The sequence below is a fragment of the Rhea pennata genome, chromosome 3 (assembly GCF_028389875.1).
Source record: "Rhea pennata isolate bPtePen1 chromosome 3, bPtePen1.pri, whole genome shotgun sequence".
In the NCBI taxonomy this organism is placed as follows: Eukaryota; Metazoa; Chordata; class Aves; order Rheiformes; family Rheidae; genus Rhea; species Rhea pennata.
In genome coordinates, this window is record NC_084665.1 from 60,906,174 (window position 1) to 60,924,710 (window position 18,537).

At 37.7% G+C, this 18,537-nt stretch overlaps 1 protein-coding gene across 1 annotated transcript in view; it reads left to right on the forward strand.

Moving 5' to 3' along the window:
- Positions 1-18,537, forward strand: part of ARID1B (AT-rich interaction domain 1B) — a 338,300-nt gene that overhangs the window by 143,253 nt on the left and 176,510 nt on the right.

An 18,537-nucleotide genomic window follows, 5' to 3' on the forward strand; every position in this document is an offset into this window, starting at 1 on the left:
TGGGCATTGAGTCCAGTTACGTACCAGGAAATATATTTATAAATGACACATACAATTCATAAATATGTTTAGAAAGTATGGGGGGGCAGGGTTAAATGATGACATCTCACAAGTGTAAATACAGAATTTTAATCGTTGTTTTCCTTGTTTAACTGTTCAAAAGTGCCTGGCTCTTTAAGTAATTGAGTCTTTAAAACCTAAGTACCTCACCGAATAACAAAGAACAAAGGTGTCTCTGATACAGGTCTGTGTCCACAATAATGAAATAATGCATTTAAATTTTTGTTTTTCTGGTGATTTTTTGAAGCACTTTATAAATACATTTTTTTCAAATAAATTTCATTAACTTTGTTATTCTTTTACCTTGATTTTGTTCTGGATATAAATGCTTACATAAACATAACTTTTATTTTTTGGGAGATAATAAGTTTTTGGTGAACCTCTTATATAATTTGTTAAAGCAATGTAGATCTATTTTTCGAACGTAAGTACTGGTCAATTTTGCTTAAAGAGTTAGACACTGCATAAGTAGATTTGTAGTATTCTATATATTAAAGACAGTTATTTAATACTGGATCATGCATGCTAAGAAATATGTTCTCAACGTGTACTTACATTAGGTTAGAGTACAAAATTCATTCTGTTTATATAAAAGAGCCAGATCTGAGTTGGAGTAATGATTTACAAACTGTTCTACACGTCTTGAGTCAGTGAATATTCAAGCAATATTTAGTTGTGGTACTTGTTACTAGCTTTCTATTTTTTCTTGATGATACATTTTGACTTTTTTATACTGTATATATGTTTTTGCATTAAGAAAGTTCTATAATTACTTCAAAGTTGCATTTTCAGGATCGTTGCAGGCAGAAATCAAGAATGCTTATCTAAAGATTTTTTGGTAGTTACAAGGCTTATCTTGAGTTCTAACAGGAATTTATCTATGAAAATATAAATTAAAGTTGATACTCCCCACAGTGCACAAATGTAACTTGTGTAAATAAAATTCTTCATACTTTGTTTGCTCAAAGATAGGCAGCTTTGTTGAGTTGCATTTTTTTTTCATTCACAGTGACAAAGCTTTGGAGTTAGAATATGCTTTTATGTGACCCTCGTCTCAAGAAGTGAGAGAGGGGGAAAATTGAGGCTTTCACATAGCAGGCTGGCAAATTGTAGCATTTCTTTCTAAATATTGTTCACATTTGTGCTCATGAAAAAAGATGTGAATTGGAGACTCATGAGATGTTTTATGAGAGAAACTATATATATTGCTATGTAGTGTCTGGTACTAAGTCTTTTGAAATAAATGGAAAGACTGCCATTGACTCCTCTGGGCTTTTGTCTAGCTAGATAACAATCTGGTAAGAGAGTTTCTTTTTTAAAGATGCAATATGACTTGCTTTTTTATATTCCTGTACGTAAGTGTAGCAAGTACTTCAGTGTAGCCATAGTCAACAGTAAAGTTGTTTTTTGGCAGTAATTAGGTACTTTCCTTTTTTAGTCTTAATTTTTTATTTCTGTGATTTTTAAAGTATTTTTTATTTTCATGAATATGAACTGCAAGAATAAAAAATTGTCAGTGCTTTTGGTTTTGTTGCAACAGATTGTCTCCGATAGAAGGTCAAATTCTTCTAGAATAAATGTGTGTTTAATAATATAAGTCAAATGCACAATATTTGCCTTATCAAAAATATGAAAGTTCCATTTTCTGCTGGATATAACAGGAGTAAGCGTTTTTTTCAGTATATGTGACTTCTTTATGTATAGATAGCCCCGTGGGTTAAGTCAGGAGAAAATAAATGAGTTTGAATTCATCTCTACCATTCATAGCATCTTCTGTCTTTTATGTATCTCTTACTACTGTCCCCAAATACAGAGTTTTAAGCCAGGAGACAATTCAGATCTCATGAAAACAAGTGTCATCTGTCAGAAGCGTTACCAACTGAAGATTCAAAAATAAAGTATTTTCCCACAGGCAGCGTCGCTGCTGTGAACTCGTGGGACGTTCCAGGGCGGAGAGCTTCATGTTACAGCCCAAGCAGGTGCCCCGAGTGGGGCTGTGTATTTTCAGATGCGCGTGTGCCGCTGTCGCGGTGCGTTTTGTGTGCGCGTTCGGTCAGAAAGGAGCCTGGTGAACAGAAGGGCAGCACAAGGGCCGCGCTGGCTGCGGCAGGAGGCGCCGGGAATGGGCTCCCATCTGTCAGGCCTGTGGCCCTGATAAAGCTCGTAGCAGCTGGCTCGGCTCTCCGCTAATCCATTCACCCCAGCGACGGATCAGAAGGTGGCCCGTCTCTTCTCGCAGGCCTTTGGACCTTGGAGAGTTGCCGCAGCCCCAGAGCGTTCCCATTAGGCCTGTGAGCAAGTTAATGATGTGGCGCAAGCAACTCAAGCAAGCGGTCGGTGCGGCAGCCATGAAGGACTGCGCAGAGCACAAAGCCCGGGTCTCTTGTTGTGACTGACCTGTTGTGTCTTCGTCAGCAACAGTATTTTCACAGTTGAAGCCCTAGCTACGGATAAAAGAATTTCTTAATCTATTACTTGGGAAATAACGGTGAAGTCCTGAAATCTTTTGCGGGCTATGCCGCGACTTTGGAGTATAGCACGCACAACGTGACGTAGAGCTAGCCGCTTGGCATTGCACATGGCACTAGCAGTTGCGGTGGATCAAGCGATCGCCATGAGTGATCCTTCGTACTGCTTTTTGGTGTAGGTGTATTATTGCTATTACAAATATTTAATGGGTATAGAGGTTATTTAGAACTATGCAGTAGGTCACATTCCCCTGTGCCATCAAAGTTAAATAGTTTGTTAACTAACAAGAGTAATGAGATATTTTCTGCCTTAAGAATTTAATCTTTTGTGCATAAAATCAGTCATTGGAAGGTCTTAGAGGAGGATTGCTGTGAACAGGAAAACTTAGCAGAGGATTAAAAGTTCAGAGAGCGAGAAAAGGAACTGTAAGATGACAAGCGTGTACACGGGGGCAGAGCAACCTAAGAGCTGAAGAGGTGTAAAATGGTTAAGACCTTGTAGGTGAGGATGTGAATCTTTATTTATCTGTTAGCAGTAGTTCTTTGTTATACTAAAGAGGACTTGAATATTTTAGGATGCTAGTCAAACTGGCACTTGAATGCATTTCACTGTGGGATCGCTGAGCATTTCAACAGCAAGAATGAAAGACCTAGGAACGGCTTGATTGACTGACTTGTCCATTGCCCCAGTTCCCCAGTCAGCCTCAATTACTGCACATCTCTGGCAACTGTGTCAAAAGATGTGTAGGTTTTCTGTTTATTTGATGCCTTCTCTTAAAAAAAAATAAATAAATTCTGGAAGTCTCAATGTAATTAAACTGTTCGGAAGAAATTGTTTTTATCCCCAAAAACGTGGTCTGTGAATTTAACAGAATCGTATCTAATGATTGGCGTAGGTTGTAATAAACACCCCTCGGGTTGTCCAGAAGCAAAATGGACACATTGCTACTGCTTGATTTGATTCCCCAATTGATGGTTGATATGACCTTCAGTGCATATGACAAGTTAGAAGATGCAGGACACGGCAATTTAAAATGACCTGGAGGATGCAGCATAAACAAAACAAAACAAAAACTGCTTAGAGCTGTGTCACAAGCTCTTTACACCAAAGCTTTGTGGCAGAAAGTTGCAGGGGCTACAAGCAAAGCAGTATCATGTCCAAAACTATGTTTATTTGAACTGAGATGTGACTCATCTTCATAGAATTGCTTTAAAAGCATATTTAGATGAATATAAATACAATGACAGAGAATAAATAGATGTTGTTCTCCTTTTTTTATGATCAGACCACTCTTCAGAAAGTTTGTTTTAAGTTAATCGTTAGGTAGCAATCATCAGAAAGAGAGATTCAACTGCATAGAAAAAACAAATAAAACAAGCAATCTAAAATCTCAGAGGAGAAGCTAGGATAGGAGAATCACATTCATTGAACTCAGTTAGTTGACTGTACTTCATTTGTTGTAGTCCTACGATGAACCAAACTCTGGTTTGTTTGAAATGTGAAAATCTATTTGAAGTCTCTTGACTGAAGTCAAGACTTAAATGAACACTTAACAGTTTCAGTACTTTAAATACACTGTGGAAACATGGATGGATGAAACTGAATGTTAGATAAAATTGGATTTGGCATAGTAAATTTATGTGGATGTTTTAGGTCTGTGCTATTTCTGTTGGACACTGTTCTGTTTTGAATCTAATTTTAGATTGGAGAGCTCAGCTGATTCCTTTATGTATTTATTTATTAATATCCGTGCATGCTCACATGCTAAATTTATTCCTTCTTTACTAGGTTTTCATTATGTTAACTCAAATTACTATAACACCATGGAAGCCATGCCATAGTTCATATTGTGGCATGGTAAAAGTTTTCATATTTAGTCAGCAAAAGTATTTCTCTTAGTTTAACACTGCAGTATCAGAAATGATGAGTTTAAAACAGTATCTTTTGAATGTAAATGGATGCAGGAAAAAAGCATAGTAAAATGTGTTCCTAACAGGATTTTTTTTCCAGATAAATCAAATAATTTGGATACTGAAATTCAAGCCTAGCACTTAAATAGAAGGAACATTAATATGCTCTGTAAATGACGAAAGATACTATTTAGACAATAAAGAAGCTAAAACCAACTGAAAATGGCATGCTACAAGTACATGATATCCTGTTCCCTTTTAGTGATCTGATGGCTCACAGTACATCTTTTCATATGTGTGCATGAGATCTTCACCCTCGGGTCTTTCCCATTGCCCATTTACATATTCCTTTCTTGTCATTGTCTTCTATCTCTATAAGCTGGGATTGGAATGGGACCAGCAGGTCTGACAGTGGGTTTTACTTACATATCAGTGTCAAGGATTTAAATTTCAATGCTATATGAAACGTGTTCTGTTGAGAGTCTGTCAGGAGAAGTGCAGGATTTGTGTAGTTGTATATTTCTCTAAAACTGCTGGCTGCTTTCACTTCTGTAAAATTGCAGTATTCCCCTCTCTAAAGCTTCAATGTAAAATGCTACAACTAAGACTCACAGATCTTAGCTATACTGGCATGGCTATTTTTGGAGAGATCACAAAAAACTGGAAACAGTCCTCTCAAGAACATGCCAAAGAAGTTATTAGAGATGGGATTAAAACTGAGAAAGGATAGACACCTGGAAGCCAATAGAGAAGGCTTTAAGAGGAATGCTGTCCGTTCTTCCTGAATGGGGCTGACAAGGGAGGGAAGGTGAGGATGTTTTGAGTTTTGGTGAAGGAGACTTGGAGAGAACAGTCTGAGCTGAGACTGAGAAGGAGAAGTTGGTTTAGAAGGAATCGAGGGTGAAACTGGAGGTAAGGTGTTTGTGCTTCTGATGCCAGGACTTTTGTACAATTTATAATATTGGATAGTAGTTCTTCCTGGTCTCTGGCCTCACAGATATTTTGTGAAATCTCGCCTAGCTGTGCTGCCACTAGTGCTTGTGTTACAGCAGTTTTATTGAATCGTTTTGTGACTTGCTGTAGACAGGGCCATGTGCAAGTGCTGCCTACACCAGAATTCCTATCAAATGTAGTATAATGAAGACAGATTTTAATCAGAAAATGACAACATGTTTGTGTTCTGTGTCCAGGAAGGAAGCAATATTTGTCTTTTTTATTTTTTTCCCAGTGGTATTTTGATTTCCCCTACTCCCCTCTTTGGATGGGTCGTTTCTAACGTGAAACTCTGGGGTAAGCCACAGATGAGCATTCCTATTCAGGACACTTTGGCCTGTTTGGCCTTCCAGTTGCTTCTTAGCAATATATGGAAAAAAGTCACTTATTGTCAGCTTTCCATTTGCAATGATGAAGATACACAGAAATCAAATGTAATTGCCTAATTTGCTGGGCCGGCTTTGGCCTGAGCTTAAAGGCTTAAATGATTAAAAAAAAACCCTACCTCTTGCCTTGTTTGTTTGTTTTTTAATCAAAAATGGGTGAATGGAAGGACGTAGCCTATACTGCTGCATAATTAACAAAATATATTCAACCCAGAATATAATGGCATACATGGATGAACAGAAGCAGAAACAGTAAGTCTTGCAAGGAAGTCACCTGGACTTCAGTTATTTATTGATACTTAAAAAGAAACAGATACAGTAGATTCGTTTCAGCCTCAGGCTGAAACACAGATTTTCTTCACCATTCAGAGCTTTTTAGGCAGCTCCATTTGTGTCTGCAGCATGCCTCTGAGGCAGAACATACAGAGTAAAGTTGTATAAATTATTTTATATTAATTAAAAATAGAATTCTTTCTCTGTAGAAGTATAGGCAACCATATTCTCTTCTTGAAGAAATACTTAAAATTCAGGTTGTATGTTGTCCAATTTGCTTCTAGTATTTTGTTAGCCTGTCTTTCCCCATTCAACCTACCTTTCTTTCTGCTGCCTCCCTACTGTCTCCCCACCCAGCCTGCAAAAAAAAGGGAAAAAGAGAAAGAATAGAAGAAAACACAGTTAATACGTCGATGCTTTTACTTTTGCTCTGAAACATAACTTACTAGAAGGTCCAATGTGGTGTGCACAGTGCAGCTCAGAATGGAAGACGTAAAGACGGTCTTTGCTCTTCTCTTACCTCGGGTGAGCTGCGGGGCACTTCCCTGGCAGCGCACTGTAAAATCAGGTAGCTGCTTGGCCTCATTACACACGCGCACAGAGAAGCTGAAGCTATCCAACCCATGAGGTTAACTCCCTGACCACGGAGTAACTCTCCATGTGGGCAGAAAGGGAACTTCAAAAGATATTCAATCATATAGGAGCCATTAGATCCATTCACCTGGTTCTGTAGGTAACACGCTGCATTATCTCACTCTAAAAAGGGCATTTCTTGCATTTCTTTTTTTTTTACTCTAGTTGGAGAGTTGCTCCACTACGTAAGAACTGTTTCTCACTTGCAGCTTAAGTACACTTGTTGGCAGTTTATATCCATTTCTGCTTATGATAGATGTCCTGTCTCTTATTTAGCTGTCTTCCTTCTTGTGCGTTTATCTTCTGAGGTATTTACTAGACATAATTTTCATTTTGGTAGTTTATTTTACTGTAACTTCTAACAGGTGTGCTTTGTGTAAAACTAATGATGTACATGAAGCATACTAGTATAATTTTCTGCAGATTGGGAGCAACTCTTTGTACAGAAATAGTTATGGAAACCACACATAAAATGGTATCTAGTATTTCAGAACTAGTCAATCCCTGCCTTCCTTTTTGCAGTCCTTGATTGTTATACCGTTTATTTATAGCATCTGAATTCTAAACTCTTCAAATTTGGTACATCTTGGGAAGTCACATGAAATGTGAATAAATTATATATGTCTTTTCTCTTCCCCTGCAGGGATAGTGTATAGTAAATGCACACCTATTTTATCACTGGAGACCACGTTTTTCCCTCCCATTGTGGTTTCAAGAGAACATAACGACATAAGACTTATGAGTTCAGCACACCATTATCAGAGCTTATTCTGTACATTTCGTATTTTGTCTCCGCCAAAGTTTTTTTTTTTTAACTCTTGTTTGATTTCATTAGACTTTCTTCATATAAAAAGTAAACACCTTACTGATACTAAGTTGCCCTACTGATAATTCTCATATGTTGCAGAGCACACGAAATACCTAAGCAGAGTATTTCATGGAGTGGAAGAGGAAAAGCAAATTTAAATTTGTTCTGCATTTAGAAAAACCAAGCATCATAATTTACAAGTTCAAATTCAGGATAGTGACCCTAGCTGCTCTAATTTTCAGCTATTAAGGTAAAAGGCTGGGTCCTGTCTCTGGATCTTGAGGCTTCTGGTTTACAGAAGCTTACAGCTATGAGAATATCCCACAGGTGCTGCCTTATTCTTGTGGTGGGCAAGACCATTTCCAACTCCAAACTGTCTCCGTGGCTTTCTACTACAGTGAGCGCTTTTAACAAAGCTGTTCTTACCTTAGGGGGATCCACTGTCTTCTGTGTATCTAGCAGCAACTTGATAAAAGGATCTTCCAACCCTTCTGTAACAGTACTTTTATGTCTTAAGAGCTGAATGTATCAAGATGCATGCTAAAAAACCCAACAGCTTACCTCCTGAAGAGTAGAGACTCTGCATTCAGTAGCTTAAAGGTCTTTGTGCAACAGACCACAATAGGGGCAATAGGTTTGAGAACATGTTGGTTCTGGCATCTTGACTTTTTTCCAGTCAGTACAGAACCATGTAGTGTCATATGCTGATGAGAAGCCTAAAATCCTAGGCTTATGTTCTGGCTTCTGAGGAATGGTTCCCTTAGTATCTGGAGACATCTCAGTTTGTGGGCAATTGGTTCACCTCTCAGCAAGAAAGTCTCCTCTTTGGTGACTGCACAGACCTATCACTGGAAACCCATCCTATCTATCTGGCTGAAATCTCTTGTGACAGATACTTGATTTTTAACTAACACATGTTCTAGCTGCGAGTGCATAGGGCTGATGGAGTACAATTTTCTTATCCATGTCGTTGATGACAGGACTTGTGAAAGGAATGGGTATTTCTAGCTTATTTAAGAGATGATCTTGTTTGTGTGCTGATGGATAAAACTACCACCATGTACTCACTTTTAAACTCTGAAATCTTTAGCCTATCCTTCAGCCTTCAGTCCACATGAAACTTCACAGTGAAGATGACCCTTTTTTTTTTTTTTTTTTTTTTTTTTTTTTTGGATTACCTTTTTCAGGAAGGTGGAAGAAGTCTAGGCTTTTATTGCTCTGATCCTGTGTTCTCTCTGGACAGGGTGTTCCTGTGCACTGTTTGGAACTTCTCTGCAAGGTGGTTTTGAATTTTGAATTCCTTGTAAACCTGTCAATCTACATGTTTTTAGCCAAACCATTTGCTTGCAGTGCCAAGGCCCCCTCTTTGCATCCTCAATGCCAAAAGCTTCTTTCTATCGTGACAGAAACAGATAAGTCTCTAAGGATATTTGTAGCAAATAATGAAAGGACAAAGAACATAACCCTATTTATACAGAGACTATTCAACTTGGTAATGAGATGCATTAAAATCTCTTAAAAGAGTTCCACGGTGGAGTTCTCTTCTGTCATCGGAGCATTCTCCAACTCCTACTTTGGCCTCACAGAGAGATACCTCCATTCCTGACAGCTTTGGTAGCCACCTGGAATTCAGTCCAAAACTTCATAGAGCTCAGCTCCTTCTCTGAGTCATCCTGGGCTCATACAGCACTTTGGGAGGAAGGTCCTATAGCAGTTCTTTTAAGTAAGGACCACTACTAGGCATGTGAATGCATGCAGCTTATTCCTGGACCTCTCTTTACCCTTTATGAAAGTAAGCATAGATTTGAAGACGAAGAGAACTTATTTACTGAAAACTAAAGTTTTTTAAAAACATGTAGCCCACATGAGCAATCACTTTTTGCATTCCTCTTCCCTTCCATTCCTCTCCCACCTGTAAATCCTTTTGAAACCCCTGTCTTTCTGATAGTACACTTCACTGAGCATGCTCTGACACAGGAGCAAAAGTATGGAAGACCATATGGGTATGCCAAACAGGAACTGTAACAGGGTATCTGTTTTTGAGTGATAGGGTCCATATATACCTACTGTGGGAGAGTACCCGTGAACTGTGCATCTCAAAGAACTGAAATTACAATATGTAACTTTTCTTTTTCTCTTGAAATCTCTTTATTCATTGTTTCCCATTATCCTAAGTCTTGCTGTGTTCAAATATCAAGTTTAGGCAAATCTGTCATCAGTTGTTAAAAATATTCAGATGATTTTTTTTTTAAAAAAAGGGTTCTTTTCTGTTCAAAAACACACTGTCCCATATACACTAGCATGCCTAGCCATGTTTTAAAGCTTTGCTCTTATTCTTCTAAATGAAAATGTCACACTTCCTTTTCTAATGAACTTGTGGAACTGGTCAAACTAGACTGACACAGCAGCATAATACTATACTTGCTACCTTTTCAGCTTTGTAGACAAAATGCAACCCTAACAATGCCTGTGTCTGGCTCAGGGTAGATTAAAGCATGTGCCTTCTTGTAGGATAAATTATGTGGAAATCTTAACTCACCTTGATGTGTCTTTTCTGTCTCTTTCTTTCTCTCTTTTTTTTCCCCTCCCTCTTCTCTTTTTCCACTCCCCCCATCTCTTTTGAAAATAGTGAAGTTCAAAGAGATGAGACACTCATGCAGAGTGAATAAGGAGTGATAGCTCGGGAAATGAAGAGGCAAAAACAGCTGAAGTGTAGATGTTGAGATGGCAGCTTTCTCTTCTCTGGGTTTTTGAGTTTGCAAAATAAGGGAGTAGCTACATATCGGGGCGGGGGAAGATCCTAACATGGGTCACTTGAGACCCAGTGTTACTTTGAAGTAGTTGGGGACATTCAGATTTGTTCTGTTCTTCCTAATGGAATTTACACAATTTTCCTTTTGGACTACTTAACCTAGGAGGGTGAAGGTTAACAGTGCAGAGAAGTGATTATCATGTGCAGCCCCCTCAGTTCCCATTTATATGAAAAAAAGCAGAGCAGTTGAATGCATTCAAATGCTGGATTTCAAAAGCTGACACTAAACCATTCTCAACAATATACATTGAATTTCTTGGAAGTCTATTGTCTTTTACTCTCTCCAGCATACTTGCATAGTGTACCCTTATGTTCCCCTTTCTCCTCTCACCCAACAATACATACTGTACGTGCACATTTGTGTAGCTCAGCAGTGCATTAGAAATAAGTATTAATGATGCAATGATAAAATGAGCTAAAATGATCCCTTCTGATTACCATATCCTTTGCAAATTTAAGTATTTAAGAATGTCAAAAATTGCTTAGTTAACTGAAGAGCATTTAAGTATACAGATTAAGGTTTAAAATGTTCCAAAAATAGTGGGAAGGGAAGGAGTAAAAAGAAATGTGCAGATCTGAGGATAGACTCCACAACAGGTTTCAGAACACAACAGTAGCTTCTTACACGTGGTGATCATAATGGTGATGGCAGGGACACAACTTACCTTTAATTGCTTGATTTACAAACTGAACATTGATCATGCAAAGTATCTTCCCAATTATGAAGCCTACTGTATATAGGATTCCTTAGTTTTCCTCTTGTAGATGGCGGCGGGGGGGGGAGGTGGATTTTTGTCTAGCAGCAGGCCATTAAAAATAAAAAGGTGAGTTCGGCAGATGGGAAGTGTATCAAATGGTAGAAATGCTGCTTTTACATACTTAGACAATTGCAAAGAATAGTCTATCTTTTTCTCCTCCTTTTTATTTTCACTTCAGAGTGATAGAAAATATGAAAATATATCAATCTTTCAGTCCTATGTTTTAGTTTATTAAAATTTATAAAAACTAAAATACGGTTTCTTGCTATTTGTTTCATGTTCCCAGGGCTGGCTTGTTTATCCCCAGGAAGAGGTGGGAGTGTCTCCTGGGAGGCTAGCCTCACAGTCTGAGTCTGGGAACAAATTCATCTAACACTGAGCTCCTAAATTAAAAGAAGAGTTACTGGTTGGTGGTTATGGAAATCTGTTTAGGTGAAGATATACCACAGAATCTAAATTTAATTTGGAAATTATTATGGGCAGGCGCGATAGCACTAATACTCAGTGTGTCCAACATTTCCTATTGTAAGAGCCTGTTCTAAGTTGCTTATAGATAAATTTTTTAGATGTTGAAATTTTCAAGAAAAACAGAGGCTTTTTAAAAAAAATGTGTTTAAAGAAAAACGTGGTGTTTAAGCATACTAAAAACTATGAAAACTTCTAAGCAGATCTTGCACACCCAGAGTTTCCAGTAGAGTCTTAAAAGTGAACTGATATGATGGTCATCGTGTAGGGTAGGTAACTTACCATTTCCATGCATTTGCCCACATTACCCAGCTCTGGAAGCTCTTGGATCATAACGATGCCTGCTGCTCTAGGATTATAGCTAAATTCCCTAGAGAGTCCTCACAGGGTTGTTCTTCCCCTACGCTAGCAGCAACTGGCCATGTTGGATAATGGAGCAGGTGGTTCTGCTCTGGCGGAGGAGGTGAGGAGCCAGGCGTGGGCCAAGGTGTGGCACGGACGGAGATGCAGGAGCTGCCAGGAAGGGGAGAGAAACCTGGAGCTGGGCAAGAGGACCCAGGCACCCACAGGGTGAGAGGACAGGAGTGAGAGGAAGAAGGGTGCGAGCGAGAGGCAGGGGTGCAGGCGGCGCAAGGGCAACTTGGCCAAGGCTGTGATGGAGAGGGGCAACATGGGGGCAGGGAGGGCCAAGGCACAGGTCCTCCGCGGCAGGGGATGTAGGCAGGGCTAGGAGCTGCGGGGCCAATGTGGGCTGGAAACCTAGAGAAGGGCTGTTAAGCATCTAGAAAGGTCTGTAGTGAGAATAAACTCAAGAGCTTGGCACGGGAAAGGTGGTAGGACTAGGACACAAACAAATTGGAGGTGACAGAGAAAGGCCATGTTCAAGTCAGTGTCAGCAACATTAATTCTCATACTTTTTAATTTTTGATCCTGTTTTTGTGACCTAATACAGTGTTTTAATATACAGGACTCTTTATGTGTGCATGTGTGGACGTTAAAAATATCTGGCCTTGGGAGACTGTAGAATTTAGATATCTTTGCTGTACGAGCATTTGAAATACAGTCTGTTTTCTCATGAAGTACATTTTTGAACATCCATGACCTCCAGTGTTCATAGTCTAATCAATCAATGATATGACTTTTTTTTTAATAGAGGAGAGTTCAGTGGAATAAATTGACTTCAGTCTGAAACAAATATATATGAAATTTTCCCTTATGAGAACTACACATTATTTTCATATTTTAAAAATCCCATGTTTGGCTGTTTCTGTTAAGCTGCTTGTAAACTGATACAGAGGTTTATGTCACAATGAACATGGTTACCAAAACACTTTTAGGAAGGTAGGAAAGCCGTGAATTAAATATAATCATTAGATTTTATTGATGCTGTTTTCAAAGCTACCTGTGAATCTTGTTTTATATCCTGCTCCTCCAGCTTTCAGTAAGACTTCGACACATGAAATCCTGTCCATTTTGCAAAAAGATTTGTACAAACATTTTTTCTTTCTTGCAAATGTTACTATAGCTCTTCACTTCTTAATAAAAATTTTAAATAGTTAAATATTCCATTGATAGGCTGTTATCTACAGTGGGAGCCAAATTAATCTGTGCTCCTGAAAGCTTGCTGAAGCAAATGCTTCTATCAGGAATGAATTTGGGCTCAAGGGTTAACTGCTGTTTGTGTTAACACCTGTTATGGAGCGCAAACTTGATCAGTTTTGACTACAGCCTTTTAGGCAGCAAGAAAATCTTTGCCTTTTTACAGTTTTGTTGTGTGTTGTTTAAAGTACCTGACTTTAAAGGAGGTATCTAAGTATCTCTCTGTGGATACTTTAAATAGCTTTTGTGTAAGCATTTTGAACAGTGCTAATAACAATGGTTTTTGGCAATTGCAAAATGAGATCTGACCAATTCTAGTAAAATAGTGGCACTAAACCAACAGAGCTCGCTTTTGAAATACTGTTCCAGTTTGAACTGAGTTGAAGTGGTATTTTAAGGAACAGTTTTGCACCTCACTGTAAATGATGGACAACTGCTAGATTAGGTAATGATCTGTCTTCATGTTTGATGCCTCCTTTTATCAGTCTAAGGCTTTTCACTGAGTCAGATCTATTGATTAGCATTAGTTTACTTCCCAGGAAGCCTGCTTTGCATTGAAATGTCATGGGCTGGGGATCCTAAATGTATGCCAAGCAAGAGCTTGAACTCTGTCTAATGCTGCCTGGTAAATTACATGTTTGCTGAGTGTTTAGCAAGGGTAATAGCTTTGCAGCCCCCAAAATGTTAAATGGGGTCATTTTTATCTCCCATGAACAAATACTGGGGGAGAAAATAATGGGGTCATACAGAAGATATCCTGCACTTCTCTGCTTTACAGAGTGAAAGTTCATGGAGTTACAGAGTGAATGGAACTCCAGAATGTTTGGGGTAAAATCTCTGCTTCACAGTAACTTGTATATATATTCTTTAGAATAATAATACAACAGTGGGACCAGAAAGATCTGCATCATTACTATTAATAAAATTAACTTTCCTCTTCCTAAAAAAAAAAAAAAAAAAAAGAACACAAACAACTGGGAGGCAGGAATCTGTGTGAATTTAATGTTTTAATCTAAAATACCAAGGCAAGGGCTTGTTTTGTTTTGCCTGTTGTGCTTGCAGGGTTCCAGATGCAACATTCTATATATATGTATATGGTCACTTTGAAAGCAGAAGCTTAAATATAATGCTGTGCAGTAATTATGTTAACTGCATTGATAGAGGTTAGCAGGAAGCTAATTGTAACCTTGGGGAGGAAGAAAATAACTGTATATATTCAACAGGATTTTTAACCACTTGCTATTTTTCATTTAACTTTTTGAAAATCTGTAGTTTTCTAAAAGGTTCTGGAAATGCTGTTATTGTGATTTTGAGAAAGACTGGAACATTAACTTCTTATTATCTGACATTTAGGGAATTTTAATCTGATTTAAATTGATTTAATCTGATGCTTCATCTTTTACTTTATTGTAATTTTTGCATATTTTCTAGACAGTTTCCCCCTTCATTTACTCTTTTTCTGTATTTTTCTAGCTCCTTTTTCCACACAGATTTTCATACTTCACCATGCTGTGATGAACATTAACAGATTGGGTCAACACTTAGTATACATTCTGCACTAGTTTTACATAAGAAACTAACATATTTCTAACATTTTCTTTTCTTTCATGTTATAAACACAGAATATAGTTTGTTTAGTCAGTCATTGTAAGAGATTTACTTATGAGGCATAGTAGATGCATCCTAAGAATCCTTAAGATATCTGGTACTTCCCATCCCCAGGATTGCAATTGAAAACAGTTCAAAATACTAGATCAAAAAAAAAAAAAAAAAAAAAGTAAATAGATTCTTTAAAAGAATGAATAGCAGTATACTCTAAGTATGCAGTCTTTCTGTCTTGTATGGGCTTATGCAATGTTTTAATCCATTTTCAAGAACAATGTCGTATGTTGCACAAATGTCCAATGATTGCTTACAGGAAAAAAGATTTTTGCTTCTGTTTAATACCTAATTTTAAATATTAGAGGACATAGTGCTATTTAGCTCCTAGAGATAACATCTGTGAAAGGTGGCAATTAATTTCAAAAAGATGATGTGATTAAAACAGGAGAGAAAAACAGAGGGGAGACTGTCTCATGGTGATCTTGAAAGAAGATGCATCCAGATCTGTAAATCTGTAGAGAAAAATGAACTCCAAATGCTGAATTTCACTAACAGTTTTAAAGTAGAGCTAATGTGTGGCATGCCTTGGCAAGATACAGCTTGCCAATTTTTCTTCATCCCCTCAAGCATATGCCTTGCTTGCATAACCAGTTTCTTAGCCACATGGATTCAGTGTTCCACACTAAACGGAGGCCATGCAGATTTATCACTAATACTAAAAGAACATTCATGTTAAATTGCTCTGAATAGCAAATTTGATTTAGAAAAAATGGTATGACTTTAAAAAAGTAATCTGGTGAGCACAGTGAATATGCAAAAGTGTATGACCCATCTCTGTGTTCATCAGCTCTGGGCTCCTGCAAAGAGAGTGATCTTCTCAATGTGATAAGACTCTCTTTGAGTCTCAAACTACCCCTAAGTGGTCTTTAGCTTGGCCAGGATACCAAAGGCCATATGGCCCAATAACATTTTGTTCAGGCTCTTGCAAGTCTTTAGTAACAGCTTTTCTTTCCAGCAATGCTAGTATTTTGCTTGAATAAAATTAAATTTTCATTCCTTGAAAGAAAATGTTATCAGCCTTCCTAGCAGCTGTGGGAATTGTGCTATGCTGATTAGATGTGACACATAGAAGAAAAACTGCTCTAGCAAGTGGTATTTGTGATTCAGTAGGTGACACTCTTCTATCTGAACTTGTGCTGAATCAATGCGCCAGCAATGTATCAGGGGACAGTATACCTTTTTCTGGTCCCATCTTTCAGATGAGATGTAAAACTTAAGTCCTGCCCACCTGTAGTCATGATAGATTCCATTGCAAATTAAAACAGAAGATAGGAGGTTGTCCCAGCATCCAGGTTTAATTTATGGGTGCATCAATGTAATGCAGGATGTACCATGAAAATTGTGTATATATAGTCTTTCTTCCTCCCTCATGTTGTATACACTTACACTGTGCTGCCAGACTCCAGAGTGAAGGTTCCCAGACTGGTACGCCCAGCAGCACTGGTGCACCTGCTGCTTCCAAGGGCTATGTAGATAAATATCCTATACAGTATGTCCTGCGTGGGAGCTGCCATTCTTGTGCTGGAGGAAGAGGCCAAACAGGCAACTCCAGTAAGCCCTTATACAGGGGTCACCATGGAGTCAAGAATGAATGTTTCCTGGACTTACGCAGCAGGAGAGTTCTAGGTACAGCAACTTCTTTTCCCTCGTACTTTCCCTTTTGTTTAAGCTCTTGATGTCTTCATTTCTTCATCTGTAGAAAACTTTGGAAAGACCTTCAATGTGATCCTAGGTTTTTAGTGTTTATGTAACTGCCAAGTATTAATTAATAAAATAGTATATATAGAAACAAGAAGTATTCTGAAAGTCCTTTCTCAAGTACTTATTTTCCATTGATAATAGGCTTTGCATGAACTTAAGCATTTTCAGAAATAAGGTAATAAGGTAATAATACAGAAAACTGAAACTTTGCTTTTGCTTCTTTTTTTTCTTTCATTTTCTTTTTTTTTTTACTAGAAAATGTAAAATGTTGAATACTATTATTTTTAAGATGTTCTGAACAGAAATAATTAAGTTGCAAAAGATGGCTGAAGTATGTATTTTGTATGAAGATCTTCATCTTCCCTCGGAATACCATATGCAAAAAAGAACACTTCTAAAATTAAGCTAAATGTAAATACCATGTAGTCAGGAGGGGAAAGGCCAGTATGTAAGCTCAGATAAAGAATTCATAATACATATAATAGCTAAAAGTTTCAGTATTCTTATAGAAGATTACATTGTCACATATAGTGGCATTTTAATATCTCGAAGATTAAAGCTTAGTTTGTTACATACAATACAGAGCATATATGATGTACAGTAAATATGAGTCATAAAAGCTTCTTTAGAAATGCAGTTTTAGTGTCTCAAAGAGACCATCAGACTTGAATACAAGGATATTCCATCTTTCTGTCCCAAAGCTTGATGCCACTGGGCCTTTTCTACTGGTGGAGGATGAGTGGACCCTTTATCCTGAACCCATCATTGGTTTTATGAGATAGTCTTGAATCTGGCAAGCAATACAAAATGCACTTTCTAGGCTGTAAATAATCTTTTTTCCTCTCTTTTTAAATCTATCATTGCAGAAACCTATGTGTAGTTAGTAATGAAAAAATAAGTATTAGAACAGAATGAGCCATGGTGAGTGAAATGATCTCCCCTTGAGCTCTAGTTTCATAGCCATGCAGATTTTTCAGTCATGTTTCATAGGCAAGTTCTGAAAGATGTTATAATAAAGTTTTCAGATTTTGCTAAATCTGATTATAAGAGAGGCATGGAAGGAGGGAACAAATAAACATGGAGAGGGAATGAAAGAAGAGAGAGATGAACTGTGCTTTCATGTGAACAGAAACAGATAGTTAAATGTATTTACCTATGCCTAATTGTGTTTATTAAAATCTGAAAATGTAAAATGACACATAGAATCAAAGTATGTCCTGTTTCTTCTTCCATCTGTACACAGACTTGCATCCTAGTTTATTACCATGGTCACAGTATTGGTTGTTTCATAGTAAGTGACTGAATAAAAGCATGGTTGCTCTTCCCAGATCAATTTGAAGTCCTAAATTGCTGTCTAATTCTGAACAACATGCATACACTACCCATCCTCTTGTCCATGAGAATAACCATGTATTTCAGATGCAGCCAAGCTTCCCGTCAGTTTAGTTAAAGCAGCTTGTGCAAATTTATCTAAACCAAGCGTGTGTATAAGCGTGTGTATGTGTGAAAATGAAAAATCTTTTCTCTGAGCAGCTAATCCTCAGTGGTGGGGGACTAAGCACGGTTTCTGTTGTTTTTTCTATGAAAAATAATCAGTAGTGTTTCCCTATAGGCCATTTTCCAAATGCTGAGAAAGAAAGGAAAAATTATATTCCTTTCCCTACTGCCTATTCTTTTCTAGTATTTTGATATTGCTGCTGCTGTTGTTAACAAATACAAGTAACAATGTTGTATTATTTGGCTGCTTTGGCTTTTTAGGAAACCAGCAAATTATGAATAATCTCTGTTCTTCAGCATTAAAAAATAAACAAAAAAAAAACCCAAACAAGCAAACAAAACATTCAGCATGCTTATCTGTTAATTGCTCTCTGTATTTTCCAAAGCCTGAAGAAGGCCCTAAGGCTAACATGTCACTTAGGAGCTAACTTTCTACTTGCAATATGTGTCTTATGATCCTCTTTTCCTATTCTCTATGTTCTTGCCTTTTTGCTGATGCAACACAACTGCT